Here is a 12010-nt window from a genome sequence, read left to right on the forward strand (position 1 = left end):
TCGAGTAAGAAAACTCAGAACTAGATTTCAAGAAAATAAAAAATAATTCCCTACCATTAAAGTTTGCTTATTTTGATCTATAGAAGAGAGAAAAGGGGGATTTTAAAGAAATGCCCCGCAGCAAACAGATCTGCGTTGGTTCAGGAAAGAGGCACCGGGTGCATTTTTGGAATAATGTTCTACTCAATGTAACAGCCTCCCTAAATTAGAATACAGCCAGGCCCTAGGGACGCCTCTGTTCTCTGCCGGGACCTGGGGCTCTCAGGAGAAGAGGACAGAAAAAGGGAAACACAGAACCCTAGTCTGTGGTTGACTGTGCTTAGCCCCTAGTTTGAAGGTTGTTTTGTGAATGAGACATGGAGGTTGGGAGAAAGTTGAAATACAACGATAAGGGAGAGAAGAAAATAATTACAGTTATTTTTTCCCTGAGCAGTTTAATTTAACAGGTCTAACTTAAGGTACCATAGAGCCCACACTAATTAAATTGGCCTGCTCATACCCTTCCCCTGGACTTCTATTTTTGATGGGCTAGGAATGGCCAGGGATGGCTTGTCAACAGACTGACTCACAAGAAGCCTGACTCATCTTGGGTTTGCAAGGCCCACAGATCGTGAGTACTTGTTAGGTCCTGGCAAAGGAAAATAGTGCCCTTCCCTGGCCCTTCTACTCGTGGACACTACCAAACTGGCCATGCCCTGTCAGCACCGGGGCTACAGCACAGACTGTTTGTGCACCGTTTTCCTCATCTGTCAAATGAGAAGGGGGGTTAAGCGAGCTTTACTATCTTTTGAGAGCCTACTGTTCTGTGATGCTGATTTCCCCACCCCCACCACCCCCATAAAAAAGAACTAGCAGCTCCTTCCACAGGCTTTGGGGCAAGAAGAGAGGGGTGGCTTTTGGGAAATCTGTGCCAGGCACTCTGCCCCTTTGCTGGGACTTCACACAGAATGACGCCCTGCGTCAGTAGGTTCCTGGTGGAGCTAAAAGACACAGTGGGAGGACCCAACCTGCAGGAGAGAAGGGAGCTGATGGGTTCCGGGGAAGCAGAACCACTCAGCAGCCCAACTAAATGTGCAGCCGCCAGCACTAGAATCCAAAATGCAGTCACATACGCAGCAAATCCAAACATCCAGAAACAGCATTCAAAACCTCAACCCATCTTTCCCCACTCTGTCTCCCAGTCCCCACCTTCCCTGAACCATATCTTTGGGCCTGGTTTCTCCCGTTAGAGTGCCTCCCACCTCAAACCCCTTCTTTAACCATTCCATTACTTAAGGCTGACACCCCCTCCAACACCTTCTCTTCCACAATGCGCCCAACAAACTCCCCTTCCGCTCTTCCCTCCTGGACCAAAACCCATCACTCCATCCCTGCACTTGGTCTCATTTTGTTTGAATCTACATAGTAGCTGCCCCCGTTCCTTCTGCACATTGTTGTAATCAGTTGTTTACTGTCTGTCTCCCCAGCCAGACTGGGGAGGTGGGGGAGGGGCACAGGGCAGAAACAAATTCTGAGTCATCCATGTGTCTCCAGCACCCAGCACAGGTTTAATGTCTGTGTGCATGTTAACATTCAATGCAGACACCAGGGAATGTATGGACCACAAGATGAAAAATGGTCCCATCCCCATAGTTGCTCTGGGTCCAGTGGGGAGATAAGAAATGGACACCACAAAAATAGGATTACATAAGGCTACTCCCCCCAGCTCCACCCACCTAAGCTACTGGCCACCTCAACTACTGTAATTTCCTCCTAGAATGTACTAAGGGGTTTCACACATCCACTCATTTATTCTTTCTTCAGACCTTTCTGTCTCTCTCTCTCCCCTGCACCTTGGTTCCCTCCCACCTTCCCTCCTGTCCCTCCTTCTCTTCCTTTTAAGCTATGTTTATTGAGCATCTACTATGTACCAACCACTCTTCTAGGAACTGGGTAATAAACCAAACAAAATTTCTGCCCTGGCTGGTGTGGCTCAGTGGATTGAGGATCGGCCTGCAAACCAAAGGGTCGCTGGTTCCATTCCCAGTCAGAGCACATACCTGGGTTGCGAGCTGGGTCCCAGTTGGAGGCGTGCAATTGATGTTTCTCTACCTCTCTTTCTCCCTCCCTCTGAAAATAAATAAATAAAACCCTTTTTTTTAAAATTCTTACCCTGTGGAGCTTACACTGTTGTGAAATCCTCTGCTCAAAAGCTTCTTCCTGTAACAGACTCCTACTAATTCTTATAAAATCCAGGCTGACAGGTAGCACCTTCTCCAGAAAGCTTTCCCAGGAAGCCCTCTCTGAGCTCCCAGTGTGGGCCAAGTGTACCCTGGTGACCCCTGCGCCTCCCCCAACCACAGCTGACTGCTGTTGGCAACACTGCATGGGTGTGGCCATGTGTGCACTTCCCCCGTGGAATGTGGGTTCCTCCTGGCCGGGGAACGATGGCCATTCACCTGTGGGCTTCCAGTGCACCACAGCTGGAGTGAAAGGAACAGAAGATGTGAGCAACAGTGACCAGAGTGTGAAGAGACAGGCAGGTGAGGTGGAAGAGAAAAGGAGAGGTAAATTCCAAGCTTAGGCTAGAATGGCCACCCCTTCTCTCAGCTGCCAGAAATGGGGGATGGGGGGCAGAAATCCTGGGTTCTGGGATCAGGTTGGGGGGGGGGTGGATGAGCCTCCAGAAATTAGCAGTTAAAGGAAAGGGACTTCAAGCCCATAGGCTCAACCCAGGAGGTCGTGCCTGCCAAGGATATAGAGGACCACTTTTCCTCTCTGTGGTTCCAGCTGTATTTCTCACAGCTGCTGGGAGGATGGGGGCCTCCCTGGGAAGCTGAGCATGCAGCCCATCTCCCTCCTGCCCACAGCACACTGGGTCCTGGAATTGCATGGAGACAGCTCTGGTTAAAAGCTTGGGCTACTCTGACAAGGGAGGCCTGGGCCCACACTGTCAGCCCTGGTTTCAGCGGGAGTTTCCCCAAGGGTACACTGTACAGATGATATGTTGCAGAATTGTGCACCTGAAACCTGTATAATTTTATTAACCAGTGTCACCCCAATAAATTCAATACAAAGGGGGAAAAACTTCCCCCAAGGGGATAGAGCCTCCATGGGGAAGAATGCAAAATCCAGCACCCAGAGACCTGGCTTCAACCTGGGTTAGGGGCTTGCTGATGGACTTTGGGCGGTGATGTCCCCTCTCTGAGCCTGCCTGTGAAAGGAGGGTGCTAACACCTCTGTCAGAGGCAGGCAGACCGGAAGATGAAGAGCAGGCACTGATAAGGAACTACCTACCCCCGCTTCCGTTAGTGCTGGCCCAGCCCAGGTTCTGAGCACCTCAGGCGCTGGAGCCTTGATGCTTTGAAGGTTATTCAGAGGCTCAGCGGGGATAGTAATTGGAGAAACGTTTTGTAAGTTGAAAAAAAAAATTACTCCTGATGGTATTAGCATAGCAGAGCCAGCAAACAAAGAGGTGCTAAGGAACAAGGTAGTGGATTTAAGTTTAAAATCAAATGTATTTTGAAATGTCTTCTGATGGACACACACCTGTCCTGAGCCAACTTACAGCAAAATGGTTTTAGGCAATTTCTTTAGTGGGCTTAGTTCTATCTAGAAAGCACCTACTAAGTGCTGGGCCCTAAGCCAGGGATGCTGGGAAATATAAGAAAATATAGGGCAAGGTCCTGCCAGAAGTAGCTAGAGCGAGGAAGCTGGTGCTGCGGTCCTTCCCAGGTTCCTGCTGCACTGCCCCCACCTCCTCTCCAGAGTGTGCGGCCTTGAGTTTACTCCCTTCCCAGCCTCCGTGCGTGCCAGGGTACAGTTCCCCCTGTGTCCTCTACCTGGCCTTGGACCGGGACATTTCTGTTTCCACTCACCTGCCACACACGTACTCATGCTGTTTTCTCTGCCTGGAACACTTTCTCCCAGCTTCACCCATTTCCTCACTCCCTGCAGGTCCCTGATCAAACATCACCAAGAGCCCCACCCCCAGTGAACCTCTGTGGAATGGCATCTGCCCCCGTCATCCTGTTCTGTTTTTCTCCATGGCAACAATCACCACCTGACATACTATGTTTGCTTATTTTTTCTTACCTATTTCCCTCATTAGAATTTAAGCACTGTGGGAATTATAGCCCCATTTTAGAACAGGTATTCAATACAAATGTGTTAAATGTTGAGTAAGGAATTCATTTAAAAAGGCTTTCTGGTAGGGCCTGGGCACCATGGTCGGTGCTGAGAATGCAGTGATGATTCCGATGATCTCAGGCTCCTTCCACATGGAGCTTACACCCCAGTGGGAAAGACAATGGTTCCTTCAGTCGGCACACAGATAAACATGTCATCGCCAACTGCCAAGTAGAAGATGCTATAAGAGCAAGTAACTGTAAGTCTGATTCTGTGGGGGGAGGCGGTAGTGATCAGGGAGGGCTTCTCTGTGGAAGTGACATTTGAGTTCTGAGGGATGTGAGAGAGTTAACCATGTTCCAGGCAGGGAAAGGAAGTCTCTGCAGCTGGGAGGAGCCCTGCCAACTGGAGTTACTGATAGCAGGTCCTTGTGGCAGGAGTGGAATGCCCCGTGGTTCTGCTGGTGTCCCTTGCAGACGGTATGAGAGAAACCCCAGGACAGAAAACAAGAGCTCCTTGGCATGGCTGAGGAGAGGTGCTGTTGGGCAACACTGTAGGGACTGGATGCTGGAGTCAAAATGGGACAACTGCTTTCACATCCACGATGGTGGCTATCCCAGAAAAGAGAGGGAGTGCACGTGCGAGAGAGAAGGCGAGAAAATAAGTGTTGGCCAGATGGAGGAACTGGAGCTCCTGCGCACTGTTGGTGGGAATGTCGAATGGTCAGCCTCTGTGGACAACAGTGTGGTGGCATCTCAAAAACTTAAACGTAGAATTGTATATGGTTCGCCAGTTCCACGTCTAGGTGGAACATATACACAAAATAATTGAAAGCAGGCACACAATACAGATATTTTTACACCAATAATTATAGCAACATTATTCACAATAGCCAAAAGATAGAGACAGCCTGAATGTCCATCGACAGAGGAAGGGAAGAACAAAATGCAGTATGTCCAAACAATAGAATATTATGCGGCCCTCAAAAAGGAATGCAGTTCTGAGGCTCCGTACGATACGGGTGAATCCTGAGGACATTATGCTAGGTGAAATAAGCAGGCAAAAATGAACAAATATTGCATAAGTTCAGTCACACGGGGCAGCTAAAGTAATCATGCATAGAGATAGAAACTACAGTGGTGGCTGCCTTGGGCTAGGGGCAGGGGAAGTGGGGAGCTATTGGTTAATGGGTGCAAAGTTTCAGTTTGGGAAGATGAAGTTCTGGAGGTTGGTGGTGAATGTATTTAATGCCACTAAACGTAATGCCACTTAAAAAGGTTAAAATGGTAGAATTGATGTTATGTGTATTTTACCACATTTAAAAAAGAAAGGAAAAAATACTGGACTGCGAGCTGCGAGGCGAGGCACAAAAAGGGCCCGATGCAGGATGTAATGGGGCCTCAAAAAGGGTGCTAGAGAGAGAGGGACACTCAGCCTAGCCCAGTGTGGGTGTGGGTGTGGGGGGTGCGAGGTGGGAGGCGGCGGGGAGAGCTGGCTGGAGGAGGACACGTCTCAACTGAGGTCTAAGTGGGAGTCGGGTGAGGGGTGTGGTGTGGAATATGCTTCAGACAGAAGGGGCTGCGTTTATTCATTTATTCAACTGAGACTCAACCATTCAGGGCTTTGAGTGTCGTGCTAAGTTTGGTCTTTGTCCTACAGGCAGGGGCTTTAACCAGGACAGAAAAGCATTCTGGGAGCTACCGTGGAAGAAGCAAGCCTGCCTGGAGGGCGGTGAGGAGCCCAGCAGCAGCTGTGCCGAGAGGTGCTGGGGAGGGCGAGATGGAGAGAAGCTGATGGATGAGAATTTCCTGGGCTTGGTGACTGATGGGACATGAGGGTGTAGAAGATGACTCCCAGGCCTCTGGCGTGGGTGGCGGGGCTGCCCAACAGGGAGCCCAGGAAAGGAAGCAAGTCTGTTGACAGGGAGTATATTGGGGTCAGACTTGGACGCGTTGAGGATGACAGGCCCATTCCATGTCCAAGTAGAGATGTCCAGGAGACAGGTAGGTGATGAGTCTGGAGCTCCAGAGAGAAGTCTGCCCTGAAGGTGCAGTAGCCTGGGGGTCATTGACATCTGGGACTTAGATGCAAGCCCCGGTGGGAGTAGGGTGACCCAGCACGGGTGTGAGAAAGAAAGAAGACCTGTGGGTGTGGCACGGAGGTCAGGGTGCTTCTAAAACCCTTCCTCCAACGGTTCCGGGACTCCGTTCTCCCCGATGTCCTCCTTTCCCCTCTGACTATCTTCCTGCCTTCCGTTAAAGCAGTGGTTTCCCACCTTTTTCATCTCATGGCACACACAAACTAATTACTAAAGTTCTGTGGCTCAAAAAAATACAGCTCTTGCTGATTTGACAAAAATTAGGGATAATTTTGATTTATCCACACCAAACGGCTATTGTTGCTGGCTGTTGTCATTTTTTTATTTGAAAATCTAAAGGAAAAGAGGTCAGTGCTCCTGACATTTTGGCAGGTATTGCATGGTGTTGGATTTTTGTTTTGTTTTAATTGTTTTTTTGAGAGAAAGAGGGAGGGAGAGAGAGAAAGGAAACATCAATCTGTTGTTCCACTTACTTATGCATTCATTGGTTGATTCTTGAATGTGCCCTGACCAGGGATCGAACCCTCAACCTTGGTGTATCAGGACAGCAGCCTAACCAACTGACCTATCTGGCTAGGGCAGTATTGCCTGTTTTAAAAATTCTTGCAGCACAGACGATTGAAAATCGCTGCTTTAAAGGATTCTTTTTTCTCCAGCCTCCTCTTACAATTGTATTAGTCAAGCTATTACTGATACCAGGTTACATAACAAAAAGCCCCCTCATCTCAGTGGCTCATAATAAAAGTCGTTTTTTTCTCACTCACAGGTCTGTCGTCGACTGGATGCCTCTGCCTTCAGGAGCAGCTCTAGTGGGCTCTGTGGGCCTCCCTTGCCAGGGCCCAGGCTGAAGGGAGGAGGCTGCCTGGCACGTTCTTCACAGAGTGGGTGAGAGGAGCACCAGAGGCCACGCCAATCCATGCAAGCATCACATCTGCTCCCAAGTCACATGGCCAGCCCCAACATCAGTGGGGCAGGGAAACATGTATGTACCTCCCACAGAAAGGGGGTGGATATCTGCTGAACAGTAATGCAATCTACCACAAATGGGCTTTACTTGGGCTCTGACTTTGACCTTCTCTTTCTCTTTGGGCAAGTTCAGCCATGCACATGTCATTGATCACACCTGAACTTCCATAATGACTTCTGAATCCATCCCATTGGCTCAGGCCTTGTCAGCACCAGTCCACCTCTGTTTAGTTACAAGGCATTCCCACCTGGATGTCCTTTAGGTGCATCAAAATCCGTGTGTCCAGACCTGGACTCCTTATGTCTCCACTTCTAACTTCTATTCACTCCATCTCTGGACATTACACCAACACCTAGCCAGTCACAGTGAAGCCCATGAGAGGGTGAAAAGGAGACAGACTCAGCGCAGATGGAGAGATGCCTTCACCTCAGAACGCAGAGATGAGTAGAGGCAGCCCATGCCCTGGAGGAACTCGCGGTCTAGGGGAGGGGACTTTGCAGAGGACGTAAGCTTGGGCTTTGAAGATGGAGCAGGAGTTTGTAGGCACACCAGCAGTGATAAAGTGGTCCCTAGCAACGTTACAGCGTGAGGCAAGGGACAGCCAACATGTTAGAGGACCACGGTTGGTTCAGGAAGTGGCACGTGGACATGGCAGGGGCGTGGTGAAAGGCGAGGAGGACCGGGGCTTCTCAGACCCTTCCGTGCTGACTTCACAAGCGTTCGTGCCCAGCGTGGGCACTCGCGGGTCCTGAGGGAAGCCAGGGACTGGTTCTTGTTCATCCCTGAGGATCGCGTGTGTGCAGAGTGAAAGAAGGATCTCTGCTGGGATAGAACAGGTCTGTCCTGAGGCTGAGTGTCATGGAGATCAGGAGGTTTCTCCATCTGAATCACTCTTTCTGTTCCTTCCGTGTGCCAACACTGTGCTGGGGCTGGGGGCACCCAGTGGGTGCTCCGGAAATATGAGTTAAGTCCCTCGGAGCCCTGAGTTCACAGCCTCCTTTCTAGTCACCTCCCCCTCCGGGATCAGCATGGTGAGGCTGAGGGGACTCCAGGGACTGGCGATGAAGGAGATGCAGGGTGGCCATCTCCCTCAGCTATCTGGGGCACCCAGAGCAGAGCTCACAGGCTCAGCCTCTGATTCCGAGCCCCGTTTCCACGGAAACAGACATCGGCAACCGTCAAAGTCCCAGCTTTCCAAGCTTTCCAACACCGGTCTCTTCCAAAACTTGCTCTCGCATGATTCATAGACTCCACGATTGTGAGGCTGCAGGAGCCTTAGCGAGTGTCCCACCCTCCACTGGCTGTGAGGAGGGGAACCAAGGCTAGATCATGTCATCTAGGCTCCCAATTCAGTGCTCATTCCATGCTGCCCCCAACCCAGGAGGCCCAGCAGCCATCTGCCCATTAGCCTCAGCCTTGTTAGCCTATCCATTCAAATAATGAGAAGAAAGTACCTGAAGTCAACACATGCTTGTTGAGCATCTCAGATCTTGTCAGCTCAGGGCAGGTAAGCCCAGAACAATGGGTACAGTGTGGTGGGTCTGGGAACTTGACCCCAGCGCAGCCAGCAGACTCCAAGGCTGATGGCACTGGAACCCAAGCCCCACTCCCTGGTCAGTGAGAGCGGCAGCCCTGCCTCAGGGACGCTGTGGGAAGGGAATGAGAGGTCCCCCAGCAGGCTCGCAGGAAAAAGATTTCTTTTCCATTGGGCTCTGCCTATCTCTGCCTCTGAAATGCCATTTGTCTGTTGCGCACACACCTCCACCTTCTTGTCACTCCGCTCTGTCTCAGTCTTAGGGTCCATCGCTCACTTTACCTATGCACCCTGTCTCTGCCTCTTCTGTCTCCCTGTCCTGACCTGTCTCTGGTTCTCTTCACGTAGCTCTCTCTCCATCTTTCTTTGGGCTCCTCTAGAATTTTACCTGTCTTTCTGGGTGTCTCTAGTCTCCCACTGGTGACATCCAAAAGGACAGATTTTGTCTGTTTTGTCCATTGTTGCATTCCCGATACCTAGGATAGCACCTGGCACATAGTAGGTACTCAACAAGCATTCGCTGAATGAATTTCTTTTTAAATAGCTATTTCCCTCTCTTCCTACCTCTCCCTTCTTGCATGTCTTTGTCCCCTCTCTCTGTCCTCTCTTGGCCACATCTGCTATTGTGTATCTTTTGACTTATGCTTCTCTCTTTCTTTGTCTCTCTCCCTCAGTCTCTCACTGCTCTGCCTCTCAGTCGATGCTGGCCTCTCTCCTACATGCACACTCCCTCACACACGCAGAAAACCATCTGTGGCGTTCTTTCCTGTAACTGTTTCCTAGGTTGATGTGGGTTTAAGAAACCTAACTTCAAGCCTTCAGCTCCAACCCTCAGCGAGCCGCCTACACACATTCCCTCCTCTCCCAAATTACCATTATAAACAGGGCCAGGCACTGGGCAGCCCGCAGCAAAACTGGGAAGTCAGCAATTTGTTGTTAATGCCTTCAGCTGGCTCCTGAGTCACCGTTTTTCTCTGCCCAGTGCCCCTTCAGAACCGCAGGACCCCCAGGGCCAAAAGACTGCCCCGTCCAATAATCTGCTCCAGGGAAAGGTCCCGAGACCAGCCGCTCACTGCCCTGCTGTGACACTAGTCACCATCAGAATTCTTCAGGGGCCTGTCACAAAGTTTCTTCTCGGGAGTGTGGGGTGGAAGATGAAGGTTTTGCCCCAGAAGTGGAGTCTTAGGCCCCTGAAGTATGAGGGGCAGTACGTAAGGGGGTTAGAGAAAGAGGTTGCATGTCCCCAGATACCCACCTTGTAGACAACCCTGTAATGGAGAGACAGTGTGATGTGGTGGTGGGAACATGGGTATGAAGGCCAACGAAGACCTGGTTCAGCTGCTCTACTCCTTATTTGCTGTGTGGCCTAAGGCAAGTTATTTGACCTCTCTGAACCTCTGTTTCTTCATTTGGAAAATGGGAGTCATGCTGCCATTCTCCTGGGGTGAGATAGAGAGCAAGGCGTCTAAAGCACATCACACACACACAGGACACGCTCAGCGAACAATCGCTTTGATTGCTCTCAGTGCGTAGAGTTTGCTAAGAAAAAATGCCATAAAGCTGTATTAGGTATCTGCACTGTGCCAGCCCCTGTGCTGGTCTGGTGCGGTGGTTACCTTTAGGGTCAGAGAAGCCTCAGTGTGAGGCCTGGGTCTGCCACTACTGCTGTGACATTGACCTTCACTACGCCTTGGTTTCCTCGTCTGTAAAATGGGAGTCGTCATGCCACCTCCAGGTTTGTCAGAGGGTCAAATGAGAAAACAGCTACAAAGTGCTTGACCAAGAGCCTGGCCTGGTGCGCGATCAGGAATTATTAGGTGGTACTAATTTTCCAAATGTTCACTTGTTGACTGTCACACGATCCTAAAAATAAATGTTATTTGGCTCATTTTCCAGTGGCTCGAGTTGAGGCTTGGAGAGGAGAGGTGATTCCTGAAGTCACCCAGGGAGCAGGGGGCAGGGTGAGAATGGAATTGGGGCATCCCGACTCCAGCCTCTTTCTCAGCAGCGTCAGTATTTCAACCTTCTCCCTCCCTCCCAGAGCTCCCCAAAACCCAGGAGCTGAGCCCCAGCCTGAAAGTCTTCCCTAAGCACTCTGGTGTGCCCACTATTCCTTGGCAATGATGTGATTGCAAGAGGAACAAATATGGGGGAGTAAGACACCTGCCCTGGGAGGCTAAATACCCAGGCTCATTCAGGATACCCCAGGCTCTTGAACTTGACATTGAACCACCAATGGTGGGACCAGGGGTAGGGGGGAGCCAAGAGCCATGAACAATGGGACATGTAAGTCCTTCAGCAAAAGTGTCTCCTAACAAGAGTTTCAGGGAAGTGTAATTCACGAGCGGTTCATCTTATATACTGACACGGAAATGAGAATAAAAGGTATGGCCCCCCCACTGGCAATCAGAGGACTTCTGTAGAGGGCGGAAAAAGGAGGAGGCATTCGCTTACAAGAATTCTCCTGGAGATGGTGAACGGATCTCAAGGAAGAAAACCCAGCAGGGCCCACCTCGAGCCTGCTGACTCCATGACTGCGTCCCCCCAGTGCCTTGAGGTTGGGTGCAAACTTGACGGGCAGCCTGGAGTGGGAGGACCCAGCTCAGTCGCAACATCTGGGCCACATATGCCCCATTCTGCCCTCAAATGGCTCAATTCCAATAGCAGGATGGGACTAGTAACTGAGCCATCTGGGGGTGAGTTGAGGGGCCCTTCTGGAAACAGAAGATGGGAATAGAGATTATCAGCAGTGTCTTTGGCTGATGAGAGTGCCTGATAAGCACTAATCCCCCCATTTTTGTATTTTTCCAACTTGCTGGAGCTGTGAGTCACCCTCTAAGTGAAGGGATTCCCATGTCTAGGTGCTGGTTGGCTGGCAGACATCAAAACAAATCAAAGACCCAGTAGCGAACTGCTTGGCTCGGTTTGAGCAAGGTGCTGGGATGGTATTGTAGGTGAGGCACTGTCATTTCTTGGAAAATGAACTGTCTTCAGAGCAGCAGGTTTCTCTACTAGTTATTTATTTATCCTCTGCCACTTTGCAAACGTGATTCCAGTTCAAGGAGCTTGCAACAAAGGGATTATGTTCAAGGTTAGTTAAAGAGAAAACAAAAACAAAAACATGCAGGATCAAGGAAATAAGAGAGAGCGTGAAAACGAGCAATACATCTGCTGTGACTGAACACGAGATGAAGTTATAAGCTCCTTAACCTTTGAGGCAAAAAGGGAAACATGATCACTTATGGAGCTCTTGACATAAAAGGGATAGAAACTAATGCTTGTCGAGAACAATCGGATTTTTAAC

The 12010-nt window shown here is 50.1% G+C and overlaps 1 long non-coding RNA gene across 2 annotated transcripts; it reads left to right on the top strand.

Annotated features, from left to right (window-relative positions):
* The first annotated feature begins 2317 nt into the window (after window positions 1-2317).
* LOC123480817 (uncharacterized) lies at window positions 2318-10585 on the top strand. 2 transcript variants are annotated; one of them, XR_006656936.2, is made up of 4 exons: window positions 2318-2546; window positions 4194-4366; window positions 5767-5869; window positions 6972-10585. It is a non-coding gene; the product is annotated as an uncharacterized lncRNA (long non-coding RNA). The 2 variants fall into 2 exon arrangements; XR_006656935.2 differs by having other exon boundaries at window positions 2318-2522.
* The last annotated feature ends 1425 nt before the right edge of the window (window positions 10586-12010 follow it).

The sequence above is a fragment of the Desmodus rotundus genome, unplaced genomic scaffold (genome assembly GCF_022682495.2).
Source record: "Desmodus rotundus isolate HL8 unplaced genomic scaffold, HLdesRot8A.1 manual_scaffold_327, whole genome shotgun sequence".
Taxonomy (NCBI): domain Eukaryota; kingdom Metazoa; phylum Chordata; class Mammalia; order Chiroptera; family Phyllostomidae; genus Desmodus; species Desmodus rotundus.